Source organism: Rhinolophus ferrumequinum, chromosome 25 (genome assembly GCF_004115265.2).
Source record: "Rhinolophus ferrumequinum isolate MPI-CBG mRhiFer1 chromosome 25, mRhiFer1_v1.p, whole genome shotgun sequence".
Classification (NCBI taxonomy): Eukaryota; Metazoa; Chordata; class Mammalia; order Chiroptera; family Rhinolophidae; genus Rhinolophus; species Rhinolophus ferrumequinum.
The window spans coordinates 30,219,260-30,247,145 of record NC_046308.1 but is presented as its reverse complement, the minus strand read 5'-3'; the positions used below and the strand labels follow the sequence as shown (position 1 = coordinate 30,247,145).

The window sequence follows — 27,886 nt, the reverse complement described above, 5'->3', positions numbered from 1 at the left end:
GTGTGTACTTCCAATATTTTTTTTTCCAAATCAAGTTGGAAAATTCAATCTTAGTTGTGGAGGGCGCAGCTCAGCTCCAGGTCCAGTTGCCGTTGTTAGTTGCGGGAGTCAAACCGGCAACCTTGTGGTTGAGAGGACGTGTTCCAACCAACTGAGCCATCCGGGAGCTCAGCGGCAGCTTAGCTCAAGGTGCCGTGCTCAATCTTAGTTTCAGCATTATTCACAATGCCCTATATGTGGAGGTGCCTGGGTGTCTGTTGATAGATGAATGGCTAAAGAAGAGGTGGTACATGTATATAATGGAATATTGCTTGGCCATGGAAGGGAATGGGTTCTTGTCATTTGCGCAGCGTGGATGGACCTGGAGTGTATCGTGCTGAGTGAAGTTCAGACAGAGAAAAAGACAGATACAATGTGATTTCAATTGTACATGGAATCTAAAGAACAAAATAAACAAACAAAGTAGAAGCAATCTCATAGATATAGAGATAGAGAACATTTTGATGGTTACCAGACTGGAGGGGGTTGGTAGTGGGTGAAAAAGAGGAAGGGATTAAGAAGTGCAAATTGCTTGTTACACAGCAGTCATGGGGATGTAGGGTAGAAAATAAGGAATATAGTCAATAATATTGTATTATCTATGTATGGTGTCAGATGGGTACTAGATATATCTGGGTTATCACTTTGTAAGTTATAAAAGTATCAAATCATTATCAATGTTAATTTGAAACTAATATATGTCAACTGTATTTGAAAAATAAATATTTTTAAAAAGACATGGTCTAGTCATCAAGTTGCCTAGAAGCTGGTAAACTGCCTTGAAGTTTTAAAAACGTAATGTTCTCCCATTTTTTTCAACTTTGTTTCCAGTTTTTAAAATAAAACAGTAAAGGGTATGTAGTTGAATGAACTTTATGCTCCCGTCCTCCCCTGTGGGTTTCCCATTCCCCCCTTTTGCTTAGTTGTACTCTGTCTTTTCCTTGGTTAGCCAATAGTTTAGTAATTTTATGTTTTGTCATCAATACTTTCTCATTTAATCTTCAAAATGATGTAGCCAGGTAGATTTCAGATGGGAAAACTGCTCACTGAAGGCCCAAAGGTTCAAGGTCTCTTTGAAATATAGCTACCATTCTTATTAAGGGTGATTAGAGCTCAAGGGTGTCTTGCTCCAAAGCTTGACTTTATTTCCATGCACTGGGCTGCCCTTTGAGATTAATTTTAAGGGATGGTAGGATGTGGAAGTCTCAGGTTAAGGAGTTAAATCACTGATTAACCAGTGTTGAATAATACTTCATGTTCCTGAATCATTTCCTTTTTCAGAATGGTAAGGGCAAAGGAGACGCAGTGAGGTGTTCCAGGGTTTGGCAGGGACTGAACACAGAGAGTCAGCGGGTCAGAGGTGGAAGGAAATGCCGTCATTCCTAGGAACGATCGCCCCCCAGGGCACATTCCGACGATACTTGAGCCCAAGGCCGGGAAGTGGGTTTCCGCGCAGACCACCGGTTCATTTGCGCGCTTGGCAGGAAGGCCGCTTCAGGACACTGGGCCTCTTGGGTGTGTGGGGGGCTGCCTCGGAACTCCAACCAGCAGTCCAAACTCTCTACCTGGGGTTCAGAGGCCGGACATTTCCCCGCCCCGGCGCCCGCAGGTCCCTCAGAGCTCAGTCGACCCTGAATCATAAGAGTCGGCATTTCTGATTGGCTTAGAGTACAAACGCAGGCGAGCGCTGCCTGAGACTCGCTCTTTGATTGGGTTTTAAAGGAACAGCAGAGCACGAAATAAAGAGCCCTTCAGTCATTGGGCCATTGTGCGAATCTCCTTTTGGCTTTTCTGCCGCCTGAATTAGCGTCTCAGGATCTTCGTCATGAGTCTTAAATCTGGGCCTGTCAGTTTGCCCCAGCATTATTTGTCTCTAGGCAGGGCATGGAGTTTACAGAGTTCAACCAATCATGTAACGCCGAGATCAGGTTGCCAGGCAGATTATGCTAAGGAAGCCCCGCCTTTTATACTGCTCCCACTCTGCGGCGGGAAGAACCACCTGGAGGTGGCGGGGGGGGTTTGATTTCCATCACCCCTAGGGAGAGAGGATCGGGGACCCGCTGATCTTCCAGCTCCCCTCACCCAACGTCGTGTAAGTACCTAAAGGATTAAGGGAACCGGATAAGCCAGGGTCCAGAGTACCCCATCGGCTGGGAGGGTGTTTCGTCTTTGCTTAGTCCCACCCAAAATGGCGCCAAGCTCTTTCCGCGTCTCAGAGCCCGGTCGGGGCCAACCGACCGCGGACCCGGGTGGGGGGGGAATTGATGGTGGTGGTGGGGGGGAGAAATCCCGGCGGCACCGCCCGATGGTACAGTCCAGCCGGGGCTGGGACGCGGCACCTCACTCGGGGTGGGGGGTCAAACCATCTGCACCTTCTAAGGGGAAAGGGGCAAAACCCCCTAGAGGAGTCCCTCCTGGCATTGCGTTTCGCAATGGCTTCGGCGCCGTTTCGCCCCTGCCTTCGCCGCGCGCAGCCTCCCCCCTGCGACCCCCGAGTGGCTCGCACGCTCCGCCGGCCGCGCGCACCTCTCCTCCCCTGCCTGCGTTGGTTGGGCCGGGACGGCAGTTGGGCGCCCGGCGCGCTCCTGCGGCGGCGGTTGGACGGGCGCTGGGGGTGCGGCGGGCCGTCTTCCCTAGCCCGGGCCGGGGGGCGGCGCGGCTCAGGCCACGGGGCTGTGCGGGCAGCTGGTCCGTGCCATGGAGGGTTCCTTCGGAAGGGGCTCCCTGCTTTGTCTTGTGAGGCCTCGCCGCCATCTGCTATTGATTGCGGGTTCCCCGTCCCCAATTTATAAGTGGGCGTCACCGGGACCCGGGGAGGCCCCGCTTGGAGGGACTTGGGGATGGCACGTTGGGATCAGTTTTGGTAAACAGTGGCCTGGGGTGAGCTGGGCGGAGGCCGAGGTCAACCTTCGCTCGGTGTCGAGTGCAAAGGCAGGAATCAAAGGCCTTTGGGGAGCGGGTGGACGGTGTTACAGTTTCCAGCCGATCATCACCTTTCATTAAGTATTTGTTAGTCTGTGGCCTGGTATTAGGTACTCTATCTCAAGTAAAGTGAACGTGGCGCTGTTGAATTTTTGCGGGCTTGCGTGTTTAGCCTGGCTTGGCGGATTTGTTGGATTTCAGTCAACTTTCAGTCGATAATTTGTGTATGCTTAAACACAAATATGGTTGGGGTGCTGTCATCGAGGATTAAATGTGTGATGAAACCCACCCAGTCCACTCCTGTGTCTAATTCGCCTTCGTCTGTTCAAAATCTTGCCGGGCTCATCACTCCCCAAAGTTCTTTAAATTCGACAGTACTTACTTTTATTAAAAATAAAATCACTCGGGACTGTTTCGTGGCCTCTTTTTCTGACCTTGGTTATCACTTAACTTTTTGCTGTAAGCTCTTTGACAGGACGAAGGTATATTGTGTTTTTGGTATTCTACCCACTCCATCTACGGCATCGCAGTAGTTTCCATGTATAACCATACTTAGATGTTGCCCTAGAATTGAGAAAACGAAAAGGGTTGCTTAGGCAAAGCCGAGTTTAAAGCCGTGTTGATTCAATCTGATATATTTAGAAAGTAACTTCTAGATTTACTCTTTTTAATAAATTGAAGTGAAACTGACATAAAACCGAACCATTTTAAAGGGAACAATTTAGTAGCAGATTTACATTTAAAAATTTTGGACCAAGACATTTCCTCCACCTTCTGAGTCTTATTTATTCCTTGAGCACCCACTCTTGGCTCTACTCTTAGTTTTGTAAGGGTGCTAAACCACTCTCTCTAAGCCATGTTTAGTTTAATGTGCATTCTCCACCAGATATTAATGTATGCATCACATACATATTGTACATGTGAATGTAATTGAGTGTGTATTATAAATAAGGCAAAATTCATGTCTTCAAGGGCCCTGAGTGCTTTTTACTTAGAGATTATGCTGGTATAAAGGATAGCATAATCCAATATAATCCTGAATTGATTGACACTACTTCAATTTCCACTTGTCTAAATTAATTTTTTTCTTTCACTTTTAAAAATAAATGCAAGGTCGTTGTAGAAAACAGAAAATATAGAAACCGTGTAAAAAGAAAAAAATTACCTAAGGTACGATTCCCAGAGATAACCTCTGCTGATATTTTGGTGTGCTTCAAATCTTTTTTATGTGTGTGTATAAAACATTTTTACAAACTTGTTATTGTGATACTTTTTTTTTTTTAATGTCGATAGGTGCCTAATGACTTCATTGATAATTTGCCACTTTCAGTGGTTTTTGCCATTACTTGAAGGGGGGCATCGTGAGATCCTCTGAGTTAAAAGAATTACAATATTTTATTTTACCTTTTAAATACATAATCTAACGGGATACGTTTCTGAGTAACAAGCAGATTTAATCAAAGTGTTGAGAAATATTGACCTATAATGTTGATTTCCTTAATTTCACATTTTAAGCACTGGTAATCACATGGTAACTACATAGTTTCATTTGGCAAAAATAGTAAACTATTGAACGTCCTGTCACTGCAATGTTTGAATTGTTTAGTCAGAGTTTGTTTTAAAGTTGAAGGCTCATGTCCTATGTCCTATTACCACTAAAATACAGTCTTCCCCCACCCCACCTCCTTTCCAAAGAGTATAGACACACCCCGTCTAGCAATTTGTTTTTTCACAAGCAGAATTTATTGACTACTGTTTAAATTTATCATAGGTATTTTAATAGATTAGCAAGCGAGAATTTGGTCTGGTGTCTAGAAAAGAGCCAATGAGTGAAGAAAAAGCAAATGTTTGCTAAGCAAAGTCTGCAGAAAGTTTCTGCTTTTGTATGGCCTGCCAGCTAAGTATGGTATTGCAAGCGGCAGGAAGGTTGAGAGGAGAGGTTTTTCTGACTTTATTATTTTTGTCATTCTCTGCTGAAGCCTTCCTTTTCCTCTTCTGGCATTATACTGTTGACATGATTTAGTTGAATCACTGCTAAAGTGTATCTGGCCTCTGTCCTTTTACTATCAATGTTATAACCCTAGTTTAAGACTTATGTGGAACATTCTGAACTGGTGCCTTTTCAGTTTATCTCCTACATCTCCTTTTGTGACATATTGTACTGAAACATTATTTCCATTCCCTTTTCAAAATCCTTCAGTGGCTTCCCATTGCCCATACTTGTGTAGATTTTAAATTTGTTCAAGTTGTGGAAAGCACCTAGAAGTAGGTCTTTTGGGATAAATTTGAAATACTGTAGAGAATTGGGGAGAGGTAATGGAGAGAGAGGAAGCAGGTTATGGATATTCCCAAATCACAATGATCACTGATTAAAATGTGAAAACAATCATTATGAAATCAATACCATGCAATATTTTAAGAACACCAAACATGCAGATTGCTAAAAGATTACTATCTTCGAAGGTAATCTGTTATTGTTTGTTATTCATTTCTTAGTTGAACTCTCATTTCAACATTAGAATATTGGAACTACATACTTCCTTTCTTTACCCATGTCTGTCACTTTCTAGGTCCTACTCTGATTGTAACCCACAGCTTCTTTCCTGCTGTGATCTTTAGAAGGGCTGTCCCTTAGTTCTGTGCTGTCCAGTGTGGTCTATGGAGCACTTGAAATATGCTAGTGTGTAAATGTGAAGTACACACCAGATTTCGAGATTTAGTATGAAAAAAAAAAGCCAGAATATTTCAATTTCTAAAATATTGATTAGATATTGAAATAATACGTTGCATATAGTAGGCTAAATAAAATATATTGCAATTAATTTTTTCTGTTTTTACTTATTGAAAGTGTGGCTACAAGAAGATTTATAATTATGTATGTGGCTTTCGTGACTTCTATTGAACAGTGCAGGCTTAGACTTAGTCCCGTAGGGATGGGTATTCCCAAGTATGTAGCACTAAGTCCTCATACAGTGTATTTATCTTTTTGTTTCTTTAGTTCAACTGTCTTTTTTTAGTGCTTATGTTAACTCCCACAGAAATATTATTCTTTTGAAGAACACCTTAATCTTAAAACGACTTCCAGAGAATTAACTGTTACTGAATTAATATATTCAATTATTTGAACTTAAAATAGTAAAATGACATCTGTTGAGCACATAATCCATTTGAAAAAAAGTTGAGCTAAGCATAAGCATTTTCCCAAATGCTTATGAATTTTCCCAAACTTGTCTGCAACTTACTGGTTTTTATAGTGTACAATTTTTCAAAGATTTAAAGATTTCTGGGAGAAACTTGAAATTGAGAAAATCAAGCTCACATTTTTTTTCTTTTCTCCTGTGATTTAGGAAAAGGCCACAATTGTTTGATTTTAAGTGTGGAACACTTGGACCAGCTTGTGGGACAAGTGTCCTTTTAAACACAATTAAAGAATCATAGCCTACAGATAAAAATCAGATTCTTTTACACCAATATTTGAAAACATTGTCAATTTTGCTATAACTGACCTTTGTAGATGTATTTCCTTTTACTACCCTGTATGGATATTGTATAGCATTTAACAATGTGGGGTCTGGGGGTAAAGGAACCTAGATTCACTCAGTTGATTAGCTATGATCTTGGATCCATTACTTAACTTCCGTAAGCCTTAGTTTCTTTTTTGTGTTCACCACCCAGAGTCAGTTCTCCTTTCATTACTATATATTTGACCCCCTTTACCCTCTTTTACTACCCCCTCCCGCCAAGCCTTAGTTTCTTTATCAAATCGTTTAACTAGTTTCTTAATTATGTATGAAGATAATAATAGTACCAATCTCATAGACTATGTAGGAGAATGCTTATCACTTACCATAATAGTATAAATGGCTCAATAACAAAGCATATAGCAATTGTGGCTCAGTAACTATTTACTGATTTTGAAGCCTCTACTTTAGCCAAACTGGTCTTCCCATTGTCCCTACAATATTCTGGGGTGTTCCTTCATGTTTTTACTTCTTCATTTCTCAAATGGAATGTTCCTGTCTGCCCATCAAAATCCTATCTACCCTTTTAGAGCAGTGATTGGTAAACATTTTTGGTAAAGAACCAGGGAGTATTTACCCGAAGAAATCCAAAACACTAATTTGAAAAGATTTATGCACCCTTATGTTCATTGCAGCATCATTTACAATTGCCAAGATATGGAAGCAACCCAAGTGGCTGACAATAGATGATAGGAGAAAGAAGATGTGGTACATATACACAATGAAATATTACTTGGCCATAAAAAAGAATGAAATCTTACCGTTTGTGATAACATGGATGGACCTTGAGGGTGTTATGCTAAGTGAAATAAGTCAAACTGAGAGACAAATATCATATGATCTCACTTATATGTGGAACCTAAGGACAAAATAAGCAAATAAAACAGAAACAGACTCATAGATATAGAGAACAAACTGATGGTTGCCAGAGGGAGGGGCATTGGGGAGCTGGGTAAGAAAGGTGAATGGATTAAGAAATACAAATTGGTAGTTACAAAATAGTCACGGGGATGTAAAATACAGCGTGGAGTGAAGAGTGTTGCAATAACTATGTATAATGCCAGGTGGGTACTAGACTAATGGGGGGGAAATTACTGCATAAATTATATAAATGTCTAACCACTATGGTGTACACCTGAAACTAATATAAAATAATATTGAATGTCACCTGTAACTTAACAACAACAGCAACAAGAACAAAAGAACTAGGGAGTAAATATTTGTGGCTTTGCTGGCCATATGGCTCTTGTCACACCTACTCTCCTCCACCCACATATTAGGTTGGTGCAAAAGTAATTGAGGTTTTTGCAGTTATTTTTAACCTTTTAAATCGCAATTACTTTTGCACCAACCTAATAGTATGAAAGCATGGCTGTGTTCTAATTAAATTTTATTTATGGACCCTGAAACTTGAAGTACTATAACTTTCATGTGTCACAAAATATTCTTATTTTGAGTCTTTTGAACTATTTTATTTCCTTTATTGTTTTTTATTTTTTAACCATTTTAAAATGTAAAAACCATTCTTAGGTCACAGGCCATATAAAAGCTGGTGTTGGGCTGCACATCGGCTGTAGTTTGCTAACCCCTGAACTAGAGCTAGTTGAAAGCGCATACTCCTTGCTGAGGCCCTGTTGACCATCTTACTTGAAAATGATCCCTTTTGTCTGTGAATGTCCGATAAGAATAGTAACATTTATTGAGTGCTTAATTTGTATTGTGTGGCAATTATTTGTGTTTATTTCTTGCTTCCTGAACATACTATAAATTCCTTGAAGCTATGGATATTTTTTAGCCTTCTCATACAGAATGCAGTACAAGAATGCCTTTTACTTACTGGATTCTAAAATGTTTGGAGGACTAATGGAGTGAATACAATTAACTTAAGATATTCAAAGTGATTTCTGAAGTTTTCCATCTTTTTCTTCAAAATTCTTATTTTTGTAGACAAATCCTACCATTTTCCTAGCAATACTTGAAAATTTGGAGGCCAGGCTAAGGGGGTTATTTTCAGTCTTGCTGCAAATCATGATTACAGGGAACCTTATAATGTCCTTCTGCTAGTGGGATGACTGTAATTCCTTTGATTATTGCTTTGTGTTTGACTAACTTTTTAGTGTCCTTTCTAAGCCGCCTGTTTATGTTTAATCTGTAATGTGTGACATTGACAGAACAGTGTGGTAACTACAAAGGAGAAAAAGGAGGTAGAAGTTTGGTGAGTCATGTGAGAGTGGTGGGAACCAAGACTAAGGAGCAAGGTGTCTGGATTTCTCAATCTCAGGCAATGGTGTGTATGCTAATGAGATTTCAGTCTCCTACTCATCATTTATTCATCTTTTCTTCTTTTTCTCTTGAAGTTGACGAATTCAAATTACTCAGGGTTTTACTTACTTCATGATTTGATAACTATGAGGACCTATGACCAATAGATGTTTAGGATACTTGTTTATGTGACTGCAAGTTTTCTTAAGTACATTAAACCTGTTGGAGTGACATATGACATAACTACAAAACAGTAATTCTGGAATGAAAACTAAATTATGTAGCAGTAATTGTGCTTGATGAGCTTTGTTTCATTTACAAACTTTAAGAAAGTTTATATTCTTATTTATATATATATACTTATCCCAAATTCTAGGTGTCTTATCAAAAATATCTTTTATGCATCGTTTAAAAAATTATATCTTTTTTTTCAGATTCATGGTTTTCAACAGTTATAAGCTGTAGGAGATGTATTTTAGTCTAACAAAATATGTTTAAGGCCTTTACAGAAAAAATTCTAAAGCTTCATTGAGTGACTTTAAACAAAACCCAAACAAATAGAGAGACACTGGTTCAAGGATTGGAAGATTCAGTATTGTAAGGTGTCTTCTACTGACTTATAGATTTAATGTAATTCCAGCACATTTAAATAAACTAGACAAACAGGTATGAAAATTTTTGTCAAGGCCCAATAAAAGGCAAGACACTCTTGGAAAAGAGAAAGAAATTGGGAAAACTTCTCTAGTAGAGATCAAGGAGAGCTATAATAATTAAGACTGTGTAATACTGGCACCGAGATAGACTAATAGATCAATAGAGCACCATAAGGAGTCCAGAAACAGTTTCACACATATTCATGATTTATGACCCAGGAAGCATGGTAGATGAAAGGCAAAATAATAAAGCTTTTAGAAGTTAATGTAGGAGAAGATATTCATGACTTCAGTATAGAGAAGGGTTTCTTAAATAAGATGTTACCTGCACAAATAGAATAATGGGCAAGAGTCTTCAACAAGCACTTCAGAAAAGGAGAAATCTAAATGTCTAATAAATGCATAAAAAGGTGTTCAATCTTGTTAATAATCAAGGAAGTGCAAATTATAACCACAGTGCCATGTTACTCTACACCTAAGTAGAGTTGGTTATACCAAATCCTGAAGCTGTTGAGCAACAGGAACATTCATACCTGGCTGATAGGAATATAAATTGGTCTGACTGCTTTGGAAAACAGTTTGGCGTTACCTAGAAAGTGAAAAACATGCAGGCTCTAAAGCCCAGCAATTCCACTGTTAGAGAAATGCATAGACATTGAGAAAACCAGAAAAAATATTCGGAGTAATCAGTTTTCCTGATATGAATTGATTCAGTTAATATTTCAGGGCTGCTGTGTTCTGTTCTGTACACAAAGATAGCTTTCTTTCTTTTTTTTTCACAAGATGAATAAATGTTATTTATATTTTCTCTTTCTGCTGAATATTTTAATAAAATCTTCCAGTCTGTTCTTGAGTTCCTAAAGAACTGGGTATTTAATAAGTCTTACTGTGTTTTTAAAAATTATTTGAGTATTTATAATGGCACCCCTCACTGTAGCTTTGGAGTTACCTCAGCTCTCTGGCTATTGGCTAATTTGCTCAGTTAAATCTGTTTGTGGGTTTGGTAAATTATAACCTTCTCTGGTTCCTTTAAGATCAAGCCTAGCCTTGTGATTGCATCATCTGGTGGGAAATCAAGGGGATAGCAGCTGGTCCAAGCCATACGTGGATTCTTTCTGGTAGCTTTGCCTAGGAGGAAAGCTGTGCATCAGAGAAGGAAAAAGATCCCTGTAATAGAAGGGATTTGGGTTCAAATAACAGTTACCAGTATTATGACCTTGGACAAATAACAATTTTTGGTTGTGAGAATTAAGTGAGATTGAGTATTTAAGTACTCAAGGCATCTTAGTATTTAAATATTTAAGTCTTAGATATTTAAAGACATACTGAGAATTTAAATACTCAGGACAATTCACAATGCCTGGCATGTGATAGGTGCTCAGTAAATGGTGACAGTCATAATTATCACTATTCTACTAGGTGTTTCTTAAGTAACATTTAATTTCCACAGTATGCATTGTCAATCGGATAAACTATGATTATGCTGATTTTTAAAATAAAGAGCATCTGTTAGGGGAGTCTAATTTTGTGGTCTCATTTAATTCCTTCACTGGATTTGCAAATGTGCCCAACGTGTTGTCTACATCTGAATGAAATGGTCCGGCAAGTGTTTGTAAAGATATGGCTGAGATTTCTAAACAGGAACATGATGCCACTATTTTGTCTCTACTTATGGAAGTAAATGCTAATCACGTAATTTTAAAATTCTATCAATGTTAAGTTGAAATATACGTATTTTCTAGTGAAATATATCAGTTGAGAGAACCCTTGTCTACAGTTAAGAGATACTTATTCCCAAATCAATCGTTTAATAATAAAAATGTATTAAAAAGTCTTTTGATTGGAAAGTAGACTTTTCTGGATAAGATACCCTCATGATCGAATACTTAGCCTATGGTGATCATACTTTAGTTATTAACATTTGTGATACATTCTCTACCATTGTACTGTACTGTAACAAACATCCCACTCTATCTTAACACTGAGCCTGTGAATTAGGTAAGATAGTTGCTATTATTCCAGGTTAAGATAAAGAACTTTTACTTGCCTTCACATCCAATATTTTCCTACTACTCTGTACTGAGAAAATACTTTAAGAAATTCCTGGCTTGTAGAAGAAGACAACTCTGTATACTAGACCAGTAGATGCTGGCCGACTATAGTAGTTTTATTAAGATGTAGGAGGTAGAATTTAGATTACAAGTCTTAATTATATGCCAGTAAGATAGATTTTTTAATGAAGGCAGTAATAACTGCCTCACTTGTTAATCAAATGCTTGTTTTTGACCGTTCTGTGTTTCATATATAACTTTGCAAACAAAGAACTAAGGTTGAGGAATGAAAATTTGAAAATGAACAGAAGATGAGGCCCACATTAACCTGTTCACAGGGGGAGTGAACTGGATATAAAGGGAATTACTTCAAACCAATATCAATTTGCTGCTTAGTCCTGGGTCAGTGCCATGGTTCAGTCTATTTGAACAAAAGGCTGTATGTTCCAGGAGTTTGAGGTAGAGTGAACACATTGTTACACGGTTTTCTCTTGTATTTTATACAGTGTTAAATTATGAAAATTGTGCTCTAGAATAATTTTCTCTAAGCAATTTTAAGATTCTTTTTTTCCAGTTAAAACATTTTAAAGCACTTGAATTTATTGAGGAAGTAGTTTATACTTAAGATTACGCCTCTTTACATTATCCAGTATTTTATGCTAACAAGTTGGATTTGTGATTGTCAAGTCATAGTTACCACCCAGAACCATCTGTAAGAAAAGCTTTCAGGGCCCCAGAAGACCCACCTGCAAGTCTGCTATTTAGTTACTGCAATTGCTAATTCAACAAAGGAGTTTGGATATGTGGGCCAGATAGCTATCTGTGTACAGGTGTGCCAGGGCCACAGATTGTACTTGTACCCCTGCCATTTGTCTTGTGAATAAATGCCACTGTTCAAAAAGGTGCTGGAGGGATTGTGCTGAGAGCTATGTAAATCCATTATCCAAAGTCGAAAAACAGGGATGCGCAATATGATTTGATGAGTCATTTATATCAATCTTTGAGTCTTTAAATGTTCCTCATAAATCCATATTTACATACAAAGCTTATTTCAAATATTCTTGATAAATGTGTGGAATAGATTTGCATGTTATGCAGCAAAGGGAAGCTGGAAAATCAAATGCCCGTGAGAATAATCTGGTTTGCAAGGAAGACCACCTCAATGAACAACCACCCAAGTCTTTTCAGAATTCTAAGACATAAATTACCACAAACATGTTAGGGAAACTGGTAAGTTTTTTTTTTTTTTAAGAAAGGTGTAAGGCTTCTTGCTAAGTTTTTGCTTAGTAATAAAAATGTCTTTTTTAAGGTGAAAACTTTGGGCACTGAACGTTTGTGTATGAATATCTATTAATATTGCTAAGTTGAAGAAGAATTCAGAGCCTTAATCTTTGCCTAGCGTAGTTCTTGGCCTTGTTTTAATCAATCCCTTAGGTTACTTCTAGAATGATTTTCCAAAAAGACTTATTGGCCATGATAAAATATTTTTCATTCCTTTTTGTGGCAGAGTTAGCTGGATCTGGCTGACATCAGAATCTCCTGGGGAGGTTTATAAACAAAGGTTCCTGCTCTTTTCTCAACCTCTGTATTTGTTGGAAGCAAAATTTTCAGGGGTGAGACAATGCAATTTGTCTTTTCTCCTAGTTCCCCAGGTAATTCTGATACAACCAGTTCATGAAGTTTGGGAATTGTAATTCTTCAACTTGAAGTCTTTTATAGGCCCATTCTAATTACTGTTTGAGGCTTTTCTCTCTTATAGTTACTAGTCCCTGAACATGTCCTAAATTTCTCTTGCCTCTGGAACTTTCTCAAGTTGTTTTCATCAGAAATGCCTTTACTTTTATTGTAGTAGCAAATATTGTTCTCTGTTTCTCTCTCTCTCTTTCTCTCTGCACACACACACACACACACACTCACACACACACCCTACATATATAAAGGTTCTTGATGTTTATTGCCAAATTGCTCCTAGAAGGTTTGCATTGATTTAAAAGCCCACCTTTTTAAAAACAGCTTTATCAAGATATAATTCACATACCACGCAATTCAGTCATTTAAACTGTACAATTCAGTGGCTTTAGCATATTCACAGTTAGGCAACTGTTACCACAATCAATTTTAGAATATTTTCATAACCCAAAAGAAACTCCACATCTCTTTAGCCATCACTCTTTAATTCCTCATTTCATCCCAATCCTTAGGCAACCACTTATCTACTTTGTATTTCTATTGATTTGCCTATTCTGCAAATTTCATATAAATGGGATCATTCAGTATGTGATTAGGTCCTTTGTGATTATTAGTTTCTTTCACTTAGCAGAACAAAGTTTTCAAGGTTCATTCTTGTTGTCGAGTTTATCAGTATTTCTTTTTTTTTTCTGAGTAATATTCCATTATATGGATATACCACATTTTATTTATCCATTCATCAGCTGATGGACTTTTGGGTTGTTTCCACTTTATAGCTGTTTTGTATAATGCTGCTGTGAAAATTCATGTACAAGTTTTTATGTGAACATATAGTTTTATTTCCCTTGGGTTTATTATACTTTGGTGACAAATCACTGGGTCATTGTGTAACTATGTTTGGCCTTTAGAGGAAACATCAGACTGTTTTCCATAGTGTCTGCATCATTTTACATTCTCACCAGCAGTGTGTGAGGGTTCTAGTTTCCTGCATTCTCACCAATACTTGCTATTACCTGTCGTTATATCAGAATTTTGAATGAAATTGAGAAGATTAAAATATACTACAAAAATGAGCATAATAGAAACTAGAATAACATTAACAAAGGCACTTTTGTATGGTTAGTTGACATAGCATAAAAAATGTTGCCTAGTGTTGTGTTTGGAACTCTCCAAACAGTAAAAAAATATTTTGCTGAAATTGAGGCTACAAAATCTATGTTCAACTATAATTCTGAATCTACAATATCCTGTACATTTTCTTAGCTGGACAAACCTTTACTCTTAGTGGAGAGTTTACAATCTGTATGACTTGAATTTCAAGTATATTCTGTTTACACAATAGCAGGTGAAGAACCTGAGATGCTGCATCCCTTTTAACCCTAGAAATGAACATGAATCGTTAGGGTATATTAAAAATTATATTGGCGTGGCTGGTTAGCTCAGTTGGTTAGAGCGTGGTGCTCTTAACAACAGGTTGCCAGTTTGATCCCCACATGGGCCACTGTGAGCTGTGCCCTCCACAACTAGACTTGGAGCTGATGGTTCCTGGAAAAACACACTTAAATAAATAAACGTTAAAAAATTATATTAATAACCAGAGCAACCACAACAATGAACATTTTCCAGTGTTTTCTTTGTGCCTGTTGGGGGGTTTTATTTCATTTATTTCATAGTTTCACCTTATTATTTCATAGTTCTGCCTGACGGAGTAGAACTATTATAACTGTTATTCCCATTTTTATAGAGGAGGGAATTAAGGCTTGAGTAGTAAATTAACTTGCCCTTGGTCATGTAGTGAGCAGATAGTGGCTGAAGAGCCTAAAACAGGCCTCTAGTTTTGGAGCTCAGTTGTCTGTCATCCAAATTCATGCAGCAGGACTAGATATGGGGGTAGAGGAAGTCTGATCCATAGTAGCCTACTGGAAGGTCATGTTAAGGCACCAGGTTTTGCATAAGGGCTTACCATGAGCCTGTTACACGAGAGAATACTGTTTATGTGAGATTTGTGAGATTTCCAACATTTCTCATTGTCATTCCTGAACCTCTGCCCATCCTGTTAACCAAAGCAAGTTGGAGGCCCCCGGGGAGGAGTGAGATGTCTATTCTAGTCCCTACCACAAGCTTACCACTGAGCTTGGCTGTGCGAACTTAAGCCTGCTTTTTGACCACTCAATTCTGTATATAATGGGGATGGTGATAACTGAATTAATGTTACAGTGTTGTCATGGCATGACACAAGATCATAGATGGGAAAACTTCAGAAACTATACAGTTATACATCAAGATATACACCTTGAGTTATAATAGCTGGACTTCTCAGAGAATTTTTTTTTTGTTTTTTTTGAGAATTTTTTGTAATACCATATTTGGTTTTCATTGTATTCATTGCATTTACAAGGACTGTTATTTTTTTTAATTACTTATTTTTATTAGTTACAGTTGACATTCAATATTATTTTATATTAGTTTCAGGTGAACAAGGACTGGTTTTGATTTTGTGTACCTTGGGAACAGCTGAATTTCATGTACTTTTGCAGTTCTATAGTTGGTGTGAGTTCAAGTTCCCTCAGAATATTCTGATTTGCTAGTTTATAGTACTAGATAATGTCATGTATAATTTACTTTTCTCTCCCTGTGTGTGTTTTTTTATTTCTTTCTAGCTCATTAAAGCTGTTACAAACATCGATGTCTATATATACCTAATTTCTTAACTGTGGAAGCAGTTGTGTACATCATTCTTATCTATGAGAATTCATCCTAAGGGGGTTTTTGTTAAGTAACAAATTCCCTCCTAAGGCAGGAGAAGACGGTACCATACGTTCATTCAAGAAAGAGCTGTTGACGGCCTGAGGTGTCAGGCATGGTTCTAGGTGCTGAGGATGACGGTGCCCTCATGCAGTCATTTCGGGGATGGGACAGACAATACAGAAATATATACATCACTTAATTGATGATAAATTCTTTGCAGGGTATTAAAGCAGAGGAATGTGAGGGAGGGTGAGCAGGAGAGGCCTACTGAGGAGGTACACTGATTCTGAGAGTTGAGCAAGGAGGAGGTTGTCAAAGCATTCAGGCAGAGCTACTGCAAAAGCCCTAAATGCTGGAATGTGCTCCAAAGAAATGGAAACTAGGAAAGAGAAGGAAGGTGGGGGGGAGCCTGGCAGTGCAGCCACCAAAGGAGGCTGCGAAGAGGCTGCCAGAGATGGAAGGAAACCAGGGAAGTTTCCTACCAAGTGTTAGGAGATAAAGAGTGAAGAAGGGTATGGATGGTGCAGAGAGGTCAAGTAACATGAGAACCTAGGAGTGAGCCTTGGATTTGACAGTAGACATTTTAAAAAGTGCTGTTTCAGGGGATTGGTGGGGATGAAAGCCCAATTGGAGTGGGACGAGGAAGGTCTTTGAGGTGAGGAAGTAGAGACGGGCGGTAACAACTCTTCAGAGTTTTTATTGTGTGTGAGAATGAGCAGACGGTGTGGTAGGTGAGCATGAAAGTGAATTCAAGGGAAAGTTTTGTTTAATGTAAACATTTTATTGAATATGACAAGTTTAGAAAAGTACACACTTTTTTATTTTAATAAACTAATAATAAAATTTAAATAAGTATAGGAGATACTCTGCAGATTTACTGGTGTGAATGCTCCAATAGGGAGGGAAAAAGAGGTGCTGCAGAAGACTCGGGTGAAGCGCTTGAGGGTACCGGAAGGGCCGGCTCCAGAACCGCTAAGTGGAGAGGTTGGTCTTTGGTAGGACTGGGGACATTTCCTCCGTTATAATGTATATAGAAGGAATATTTAATTTAATCAATTTAATTTCAAAGTTAGGAGAATTAATTTTAATAACAACACAATGTTTTTGCTGGGAAGTCCTAAACTGGAATTCAGGGTCCATCAAGGAAGAGGCTTCTTAGGAAACACCTCAAAATCTCTGTTGTAACCCCTGAAAGATCAAACCCAGGAGCAGACCTAGTCTTCTAGGCTTACAGAGACTGAACCAGCCTGGAGTCAGCGTGGTGGGACTGAGGGCCTGCCCTCCTGCCATCTTCCAGAGGAAAGGTAGATCGTGGGGGAAGGTGGTGGGTACCTCTGGGGGAGGGAGCCACGAGGCTTTCAGGCCGCCGTGTTCTATTCTTTGATCTGCATGCATTTACTTTGTGAACATCGCTCAAGTTGGACAGTAATGATTTGTATGCTTTTCTGTAGGCCTGCAATACATTCTGTGGCTTTGAGGTTTGCACCTAAAATCTTGTGAGAGTAAAATAGCGGACTCTTGATAGAATTCTCTTTGAAATTGCCTTCACATTTTACCAGCCAACCAGCTATTCTTTGTAAAAAGAAAAAGGCAGACATCAAGGTTTATCATTCTTTAGAGCTCACACTGAGTGCTGGTTCCTTTTGAACTCTCAAGGATTTTAATGGAGAATGGTCACCCTAAGACGCCCAACAAGTCTCTTAGCCTAGGTTTTTCTTTGTGTGAATGGGGAGACTTCTTTTCAGTGACTTGATGGGGTTCTAATGCATTGCTAACAAACTATCAAATGGGATGGGAGGATCAATCTTTGTTTTTTTGGTACATGAAAAGTTCTTATCTGAACTAGGGGGAAAAAAGCCCACATTTCTTGGGTTGATGTGAAGAAAGATTTGCTTGCATGCCTCTTTTGAGGCACAAGAAAGGAGTGCCAAATCCTGACTAGAAAAAAGAACCTTTCTTCACAGAAGAAAACCTTTAGTTGATAGTCTCTGAAGCCCTTTTTGTGCACAAGAAAAGTAGGAGGAATCATTGCCTGGTGTGAAGATTTCAGCATAGGAAGTGGAAGGACAAAGGGACACAAACAAAAGAAGGCCAAGGTTACCATCTCAGACCTGCCTGACACTTCATCCCTGGAATGCTTATGTCATCTTATGTTTTCTAATCTGTTTTTTTTTTTTTTTTAAATCTTAGTTCAATTCCCTTCTGGTTACACAGTATCATCTTTGATGATGACCAGAAACAAATTAGGAAAATTTCTTTAGGTTACATTCTACCTTAGATTGTACAGATAGCTCAGTCTCATAGTATTAAAAATGCTGCTTACTCTGAAATTTATCTGCCGTTGTCCAGTTTCTGAAGGTTTTTCTGGAGATCTTTTTTCCAGTGGCATAAAATTTTATCTGGAGATTTTCCTGCCATCTTGAACATTTCATTGTTTGTTTCATGTCAATATTTATAACAAATGTTAAATGTGAATGGCAGCAGAAATACCTGGAAGAACCCATTATTATCATTTTCATTCTTAATCTTTGCCCTTAGACCTCTCTGTTTATGTGGGAATATTCTGAATCCATAGTGGCCTAATTAAAAACACTTTTTAAAAATTTGGAACCTAGTCAGAGGCTTATTGTTATTATTTTAAAAATTTGTTGAAAGCCTGGTTTCCTTGCTTATTTACTTTCCCAGAAACATTTAGGTCCTTAGGCATATTTTCCCTAACTAAAATTGTTTTTATTTTACTTTCTAGAGGATTTCAAAAATATTTCAGTCCTATTACTCCACCTTCACTTGTGGGTTTCCAGTAGCTCTTCAGCTGGGGTCATAAGATGACACATGGAGGGACCTCAGGCTGACCAGACCCACAACTGTGAGCAAGTGACCTCACAGTTTTTCTCCAGTGTCTTTCTCCAGTGTCATTTCCTCCTTTGTAAAATGTACAACGATACTGCATCAGCCCTCTCACAGGGTTGAGGTGAAGACCAAAAAAAAAAACAACAGTGCCTGTAAGAGCACTGGGAAAACCTTGCCAGGTTCAAGTATTGTTGTTACTTTGAACTACTCATTTGCACTTTTACTCACTGTTAATAATTTGTTGTGAATTTTTAAAATTGAGAAACTTATGTGATGGATTATTTGGGCTTCCTTTTCTTAGCAAGAATGGGGAATTTGTGCTAAAATTTGTACAATTTTGTTATTTGTCCATTGCTACTTCCACTGCCAGTTCCTGTTCACCATTTAGTACTAAGTCCAGTATTTTTTTTCTTTTGTTTTGAGTTATAAAACTATTTGTTCCAGAAATCAGTTGAATGTAAAATCTCTACTTGCCATTTCAAGTGAGTGAACATAATAGAAGCCCTTTATTTTCATTCTACTTGGTCTAATTTTGTAGCTCTCAAATTTAATATAACACTTCAGTCATGTGGTGGTTATCAGATGTTCAAAGAAGAGCACTTGTTTGTTATTTTGTACTTTTAAGTTTCCTGAATTTTGAGGATATTTGGTAAAATATGCATTAAACAATTTCATTGGTTCATTGTGGACATTATATTAATTAAACAGGTTGGTAAGTGTTAATTGCTTAGACCAGTGTCTAGCATGTGGTAGGCATCCAATACCTGTTAGCTACCCACATATCCTGCCTCTGTGATTGGCCCAGTGCCTAAGGGGCACCGTGCCAGAACCAGAGAACTATGGTTGATGGTAGGTTCTGCAGCTAGTGGGATTCTGAGTTTCCCAAACCTTGCATTAAAAATGTGGAGTGAAACCCAAGATGAATCAGGTCAGGAGTCAGAGATCGAGGAAATAAACCCAGAACCAGCACCTAGAGTTTGTGAGTTAGAAACTGCGAGGTAGGGAAAAAAGGAGCAGTTGAATAGGTCAACAGGGTAGTCTGTGGTGACTGACCTTTAACAGGAAAGTGAAATGGACAAGGTCCTTCCTTTGTACCTTCCTGTCTCTACCCCCCGCCCCCCAAAGTCTTAGAAGTAAATTATGTGGGTGAGGTATTTGTACCTAAGAAGTGGGAAGAATGAGACTGAGGTGTGACAGGACATTGGCAATAATAGCAATCACTACTATTTATTGTTCACTTCCTATGTGCCAGACACTTTGGCGGGTGGTTTATATGGTAGCCACCCTGCTTCAAGTAAAGAGCTGATTGGCTCTCAGGCATTCCAGGTGGGTGAATGTTAGAGGTTAGCTCATTTGACCTGAGCTGAGAGTGATGTCAGGAAGACCACAGGTGCAATTTGGCTGGGCAGAAGAAGGACCAGTGGAGGTCACGATTCATCGTGCATGTGAAGAGTAGGGGCTTCTGTGTGGCCATGGGGTTTATTCCTGATTGTGATGGGAAAGGGACCAGTGAAGTCCCACCTTCACCATGGAAGTATAGGCTGGTGATTTCTACTGGGGTCATCTATAGCATGTTTAATTTTAATATTTTTTATTGTGGTAATAAATATGCATAAAATAAAATTTACCATTTAGCCATTTTTACATGTATAATTCATTGGTCTTAAGTACATTCACCATGCTATACAACCATCACCACTATTCATTTTCAGAACTTTTTCATCATCCTAAACAGATACTCTGTACCCATTGAACAGTAACTCTCCCCAGCCCCTGGTAATCTCTTTTCTACTTCCTGTCAGTATGAATTTGACTACTCTAGGTACCTCATATAAATGGATTTGTACAATATTTGTCTTTTTGTATCTGGCTTATTTCACTTAGCATAATATTTTCAAAGTTCATCCATGCTGTGCTATGTATCAGAATTGCCTTCCCTTTTAAGACTTAATAATATTTCATTGTATGTATATGCCACCTTGTGTTTATCCATACATCTGTTGATGGCACTTAGGACATTTTTAGAGTTGTGTTCTGGGCACTTTATCAGGATCCCATTGTTTCTCAAAAGGTCACTGTACTTACCTAGGCAGAGAATGGTGGGAGCCTAACAGGTGTCCCCTCCTTCAACCTTGACGGTAACTGCTGAGTTTATTTTACTCAGGAAATCTTTCTCATGGGAATAATATTTTAAATTGTTCCATTTGTATTTTTTCTAACATATTTAATAGTTTTTTTAATTTTTCAATTACAGTTGACATACAATATTTTATCAGTTTCAGGAGTACAACATAGTGATAAGACATTTATATAACTTACAAAGTAATCACCCTGATAAATCGAGTACCCGATACCATAGTTATTACAATATTATTGACTATATTCCTTATGCTATACTTTATATCCCCATGACTGTTTTGTAACTACCAATTTGTACCTTTTAATCCCTTCCCCCCCTTCACCTATCCTCCCAACTCCGCTACCATCTGGCAATCATCAAAATGTTCTCTGTATCTGTGAGTTTGTTTCTGTTTTGTTTGTTTATTTTGTTTTATAGATTCCACATATAAGTCAAATCATAAGGTATTTGTCCTTCTTTAACTTATTTTACTCTGCATAATACCTTCTGGGTCCATCCATGTTGTTGCAGATGGCAAGATTTCATTCTTTTTTATGGGTGAATAATGTTCCATTGTATATATATGTACCACTTTTTCTTCATTCATTCATCTATTGATGAACATTTAGGTTGCTTCCATATCTTGGCTATTGTAAATAATGCTGCAATGAACATACAGATGCGTATGTTTTTTTCAAATTAATATTTTGGGTTTCTTTGGATAAATACCTATAAATGTAATTACTGGGTCCTTCTTTGTCTCTTGTTTTCTTTTAAAGTCTATTTTGTCTGACATAAGTATTGCTACTAGAACATTTTTTGTTGTTTCTATTTCCATGAAATATCTTTTTCCATCCCTTTACCTTCAGTTTGTATGTATCTTTCCATCTGAAGTGAGTCTTTTGTGGGCAGCATATGTAAGGGTCTTGTTTTCTTATCCATTTAGCCATCCTATGACTTTTGGTTGGAGCATTTAATCCATTTACATTTAAAGTAATTGTTGATAGATATGTAGTTATTGTCATTTTATTATTCATATTTTTTATCTTCCCCCCCCCGTCTTAAAGAAGTCTCTCTAACATTCCTTGTAGTACTGGTTTGGTGGTGATGAACTCCTTTAGCTTTCTCTTGTATAGGCAACTTTTAATCTGTCATTCAATTCTAAATGACAGCTTGGCTGGGTAGAGTAATCTTGGTTGTAGGTCCTAGCTTTTCATCACTTGGAATATTTCCTGCCACTCCCTTATTGCCTGCAAAGTTTCTGTTGAGAAATCAGCTGACAGTCCATGGGAGCTTCCTTGCAGGTAACTAACTGCTTTTCTCTTGCTGCTTTTAAGATTCTCTCTTTGTCTTTAATCTTTGGCATTTTAGTTATGATGTGTCTTGTGTGGGCCTCTTTGGGTTCATCTTGTTTGGGCTTCCTGGGCTTGTATAACTATTTCCTTCACCAGGTTAGGGAAGTTTTCCATCATTATTTCTCCAAATAGGTTTTCATTTCCTTTCTCTCTTCTTCTTATGATGTGAGTGTTGGTGTGCTTGATGTTGTCCCAGAGGCCCCTTAAACGATCCTCATTTTTTTTGGATTTTTTTTTTTCTGTTCTGATTGGATGTTTTCTACTACCTTATCTTCCAAATTGCTGATTTGATTCTCTGCTTCATCTAATCTACTGTTGATTCCCTCTAATGTATTCTTTATTTTAGTTATTGTATTCTTTATTTGTTTTGTTTTCGATCTTCATTTTTATGTTTCCTATCTCTTTGTTGAAGTTCTCCCTGAGATCACTGAGCATCCTTATAACTGAGGTTTGGAACTCTGTGTCCAGTGGGTTACTTGTCTCCATTTTGTTTAGTTCTTTTTCTGGAGCTTTGTTTTGTTCTTTTATTTGGGACATGTTTCTTTGCTTCCCCATTTTGGCTGCCTTTGGGTGTGCATTTGTGAAAGTGGTTGGGTGGTGCTTTAGTGTGGTCTGAAGCTGGCCATTGGTTCTGGGGCCTCTTGGGAGGGGCTCTGGTGCAGGCCAAGGTCAGCTGCTGCCTGTGCCCTGCCCAGGGCCACTTGATATGAGCGACAAAGTGATCTTCAGATGGTTGACATTTATTCTGGGCTTGGAGGTGTCTGGGAGAGGCTAAGCTGTGAACTGAGGCTGGCTGCCACCATGTCGGGCTTGTGGCTGCTTATTAAGAGTTACAGGGCACACTGGGACAAGATGCTGCTTGTTTGGGGTTTGTGAACCTTTGAGAGGTTTTAGGAATGTCCACAGCATGAGCCAAGTCAGGCTGTTTGTATGGAGAAGCCACCAAAAATGGCTGCAAATTGAGTGGGGCAGGATCTCAGGGAATCACCAGGGTGGGGCAAACATTGTTAGCTAGGTTGATGGAGACTCAGATGTGGGGCCAGACTGTGTGTGTAGGCTGGGTGGGGTGTGGGCTCAACAAAGAAACAGTGATTTCTGCCAGTATTTCTGTCTGGCAGAAGACTGCGCCTCCAGCCCTTGTCCTCAAACCAAACAATTCAGTTCCTCCCCTTATGTCCCTGGCACCTTTGAACTGTCCCAGCACTGGAGCTCAGAGCAAGTGAATCTGTCAGTGAGTAAGTCTGTTTATGGGCCCTTTAAGAGGAGCGCCTGGGACTCCAGCAGCCCTCTGTCTCACTCAGCCATAGTCTTTGCTGGTTTTTACAGCCAGAAATTATTGGGACTTCTCTTCCTGACACTGGAACTCTGGGTTGGGGAACCTAGTGTGGGGCTGGGACCCCTTGCTCCTCAGGGAGGACCTCCACAGCCGAGATATCCCTCCTGATTTTTAACTATTACACATGGGTGTGGTACCAGCCCGCTCCCCATCTCCACCCCTCCTACCAGTCTCTAAGTGGTTTCTTCTATACGTCCTTAGTTATAGTACTTTTCTGTTCAGCTAGACTTCAGGAGATTCTTAGTGATGGTTGTTCTGAAGTTCAGTTAAAATTTTGAGGTGGTCGCGGAAGAAGGCGAACGCAGCATTTACTCCACCATCTTGACGGGAAGCCCTAGATTGTTCCACTTTCACTTCTGATTCTTACCCAGTTAGCTCAGTACAATCTGATTCATTTTCTCTCTTATTCTCTCCCTTCTCCCCCTTACTTCTCTCCCTATTGTGCTTGTTTAGTTCTTGCTTTCTTAGACTCCCCCATCTCTATTCTTTTTGTCCTCTTGCCTCATTTCCTCCCAATCTTATTGTTCTCTTCTAGAATACTCTTGCTCTGTTTCTTCATTGTTTTCCTCTCTTCGTTTTCTTATTCCTTCCTCTATTTCCCATAGTTTCTTCTTACTCTACCATTTTTAATTTGTGACTCAGAATTGACCCTAATTATTATTTCTTTAATTTAACATATAGCATGCTTACCATAATCTAGACTCTGTTCTAAGTAGTTTGCAAATATTAACTCATTTAATCCTCTTCACAGTTCTATGAAGTAGACCCTATTCTGTCTCCATATTACAGATGATGACATTGAGTCACAGATTGGTTAAGTAATTTGTACAAGGGCTACTCTTGGTGAGGGGTGGAGCCAGGACTGGAATCCAGGAATGTGGCTCCAGCATACAGATCCTGACTTACTTCACTCTTTACTGAATGCAGGAATGCAGGTGCCCAGCTCAAGGGCAGAGGGGTGTTGTAGTTCAAGGTCAAATTAAACATAAGAAATGTTTGTACCACCAAGCTCTAAAATGTTTAGAAGTACTATATTCAGAAGTCTCATCTTATATTTTCATAAGAGTCTTTATCTACCTTTTTTGTTATACTAGTTAAACCTGTATTTTTTCAAGTACAATATCAAAAAATCATTTAATCTTAATTATAGAGCTGAAAAGTATTTTGATTATTTTATATAAAGGTAACTGATTTGCCTTAATACATTTAGTTTTGTTTTCTAGCTGTGTTTAATCATTGACGTTGTAACAGATGGTTTCTTAAACTTTTATTTCATCTAAATTAATTTTATTTCAATTAAATTATTAGTAAATAAAGTTTTTGTATTATTCTGAGAATCAAAATATAATGTGTAACATAACTTTAAAGAACATATACAGTCAAAGTGCCATCACTCAATTTAAAATGAACAGTTGGAACTTAATTCATGTTTAAGTTGCTCATCCTTCATGGGAAGGTACTTCTTACTTCATTGACTTTCTCAGATCAGTTATATAGGTCTTCATTCATTTGTACCAAGTAGTTTAACTTAATTCATCATTTTCTGGTCCAGAGACTTGGAACATTCATATAGAATTGTTAATATGCTTACATTGCTTAATTTTTATCTTTTTTACCTCTGTAAGTTGCCTAATTTGAGTTTTCATATAACACTGATTTTCTCCTTCATTACTCTGCATCAGACTTTTCTTTGATGTATAGTTTTTATTATGAGGTTGTATAATCTCATAAGATTTAACTCTGAAATTCCTAAAGTGGATATTTTGTAATGTGCTAATTCATATCTAGAACTTTTGTCTTAGACAAAAAGAAAGAAATGTCCTAAAAAAGTAAAGAAAAAAAATCTATTTTCTTAACACGGAGAGCATTTTTATTTTAAAAAAATTGAAAATCTTTGTCTCTTGCTGAGTGACCACCCTTCAAAGATCTTATACAAGTTTTATATTCAGCTCACCCTATATAATAAAGTCTTATTTATTTTATTATTTTTCCCCTCTTCTTCCGCCTCTCCTCGCCCCCTCTGGTTTAAGCCGTAGTTTCTCAGTCTAGTTGTGTAGGACACAGCTCCCTTGCCAATGTGGTATTATGAGCCTTGCGCTCCCCCCTACTGAGGCAGTCGGTCCTCAGTCGGCCGCTCACAGCAGTTCATGGCAGCTCTCGCTGGCTGCCGGCCACTTGTGGTGGCACCTGGTAGCCCATGGCAGCACTCAGCAGCCCCCAGGCCTCCGGCTGCTCACAGAAGCCCAGCTCCAGGAGACCTGTTGTTCACAATTTTAGCTGTAGAGGGTGCAGCTCACTGGCCTATGTGGGAATCGAACCGGCGACCTTGGCGTTAGGAGCACGGTGCTCCAACCACTGAAACCACGGGGCCGTCCCTATAAAGTCTTAATTAGCTCTTAAGTAGGGGTTACCCATTTTTTTTATTTATTTTTTTTTTTGTAATTTATTCTGCCTGCCTGCTTTTATTTTGTTAGACTATTGTGATGGCTAGCAATGCTGTCTTCCTTGATTTGGGCTACACAGTTCAAGACTGTTTCTGTAGCTAGGAAGTTAAGGATAGAAAGCTTCAAGAAATAAAAATAAGACTAAGATAAACAGCTTTAGGCAAGGTAAGGAATCTCCGGTTCAAGACTCATCTAAATCCTTTCCACAACTGATCCAGTGACAGCAGTGTCGTGTAGGGGTGAGAGCTCTGAAGTCTCAGGCCTGCATTTTTGTGCTGTTTTCATTTGCTGTGTGACTTGAACTGATTCATTTAGTCCTTGTGGTTTTGAGTTTGTCATCTATAAAATAGACATTGCTCTGGTTGAGTGGTTCTCAAACTATCCTCTCCTAAAACACTAGTGTTCTAGAGCTGAATCAAGGTCTTCTTTCATTTAAATAAAAATAAAAGATAGAATTTTCTTATTTTTGAGGTTTTATCCCATGAGATTTCATTAACCCTTTGTTGCTATTGCTGCTAGGCATCTTTGCCAAATGAACAAGTAGCAAAAAATGTTAGTGGAAAACTTGGGAATATCTAGTTTTTCTTAATTTGATAGTTTTAAGAAAAATTATAAAGTGATGTTGGATGTGATTTTTTATATAGCTCATGTAATGGATCCACTTATGCTGGAATCATGACCCAGGTCAAGTGTTCTTAGCTGATGGGAAGAGAAACGGTGTTAAATAGTGGCTAACCGTCTGGGCTCCATGGCCAGATTGCCCAGGCTCGTATTGCAGCTCTGCCTCATCTTAGCTCTGTTACCTTGGGCAAGTCACTTAATCTCTCACTTTCTCAGTCCCTCACTTGTAAGTGGAGATAATAATGTACCTACTTCATAGGTTATTGTGAGGATTAAATGAATCAATACATGTAAAGTATTCAGAACATGTCTGGCACATAATAAGTGTATACAAATGCTAGCAGTTATTATTTTGTGATGTAAAAAATGTATTAATAGGTTGGAGGGAGGATGAAGAAGGTAAAGGGGGTCAAATTTATGGTGATGGAAGGAGGTGACTTTGGGTGGTGAGCATACAATGGAGTATACAGATGTTGTATTATAAAATTATACATCTGAAACTTATATAATGTTATTAACCAACATTACCCCAATAAATTTAATTTTAAAAATATATTAATATTTCATGGTGCTCAGAAAAGAACACTGACCTCAGGGGTCCTGTGTTCTGAGAACCATAGGCCTGATTTCTCTTGCAGTTCTTAAATTCCATTATTCTATGTCATAGAATTGGGTTCCCCCTGATCTTTCTTCCCCCCTTTTTATAACTCATTACTTTAATGAATATGATTTTTACTCTATACATAGAGTGAAATTACTTTTTTCATTTACCAAGTGGAATCTAATCTTAAATATGATTTCTGAGGGGTTTCCTTTCTGTTTTGTGACATTGTAGGTGCTTTGTATTATGTACATTAATTACAATTGTTATCTATTATTAAATACCTGATATACTTCAGTTCTTTGTCCTTATGGGTAAAGAAACTGAAGCTCAGAGAAAGGAGAAACAAATTGTCAAAAACTGTAAGTGGCATATTCAAGATTTTAAGCCAAGCTGTCTGACTGCAGAGCCTGCTCTAACATAAGTATGGCAAATCCAAGTTCCTATTCCAGCGGCAGTAGTATTTATGGTAACTCATTTACAGCAAGCTCAAGCAGCACTCCTCTAAATGGAGACTAATTTCTATATAAGTATTCCTGAAAGATGCTCATTTTATACTTGGATCAGCAAAAGTCACCATATAGCTGTACATACTCATTCAAAGAAAGGTGAAAGATTAAACAAACAAAATAAGCAATTGCTTGTACATCAGGCCAGAGAGCATCTGGGCCCAGG

General features: G+C 38.5%; 1 protein-coding gene across 5 annotated transcripts in view; it reads left to right on the top strand.

Moving 5' to 3' along the window:
* Positions 1-1,117: 1,117 nt before the first annotated feature.
* Positions 1,118-27,886, top strand: part of PRDM10 (PR/SET domain 10) — a 91,353-nt gene continuing 64,584 nt past the window's right edge. For 2 of the 5 annotated variants that reach the window (XM_033098084.1, XM_033098081.1), the window contains exon 1: positions 1,121-2,131. The gene's annotated coding sequence lies outside the window, so the exon portion shown is untranslated. Of the gene's footprint in view, positions 2,132-27,886 lie in introns of all 5 variants that reach the window. The other 3 variants (XM_033098082.1, XM_033098083.1, XM_033098080.1) reach the window with 3 other exon arrangements.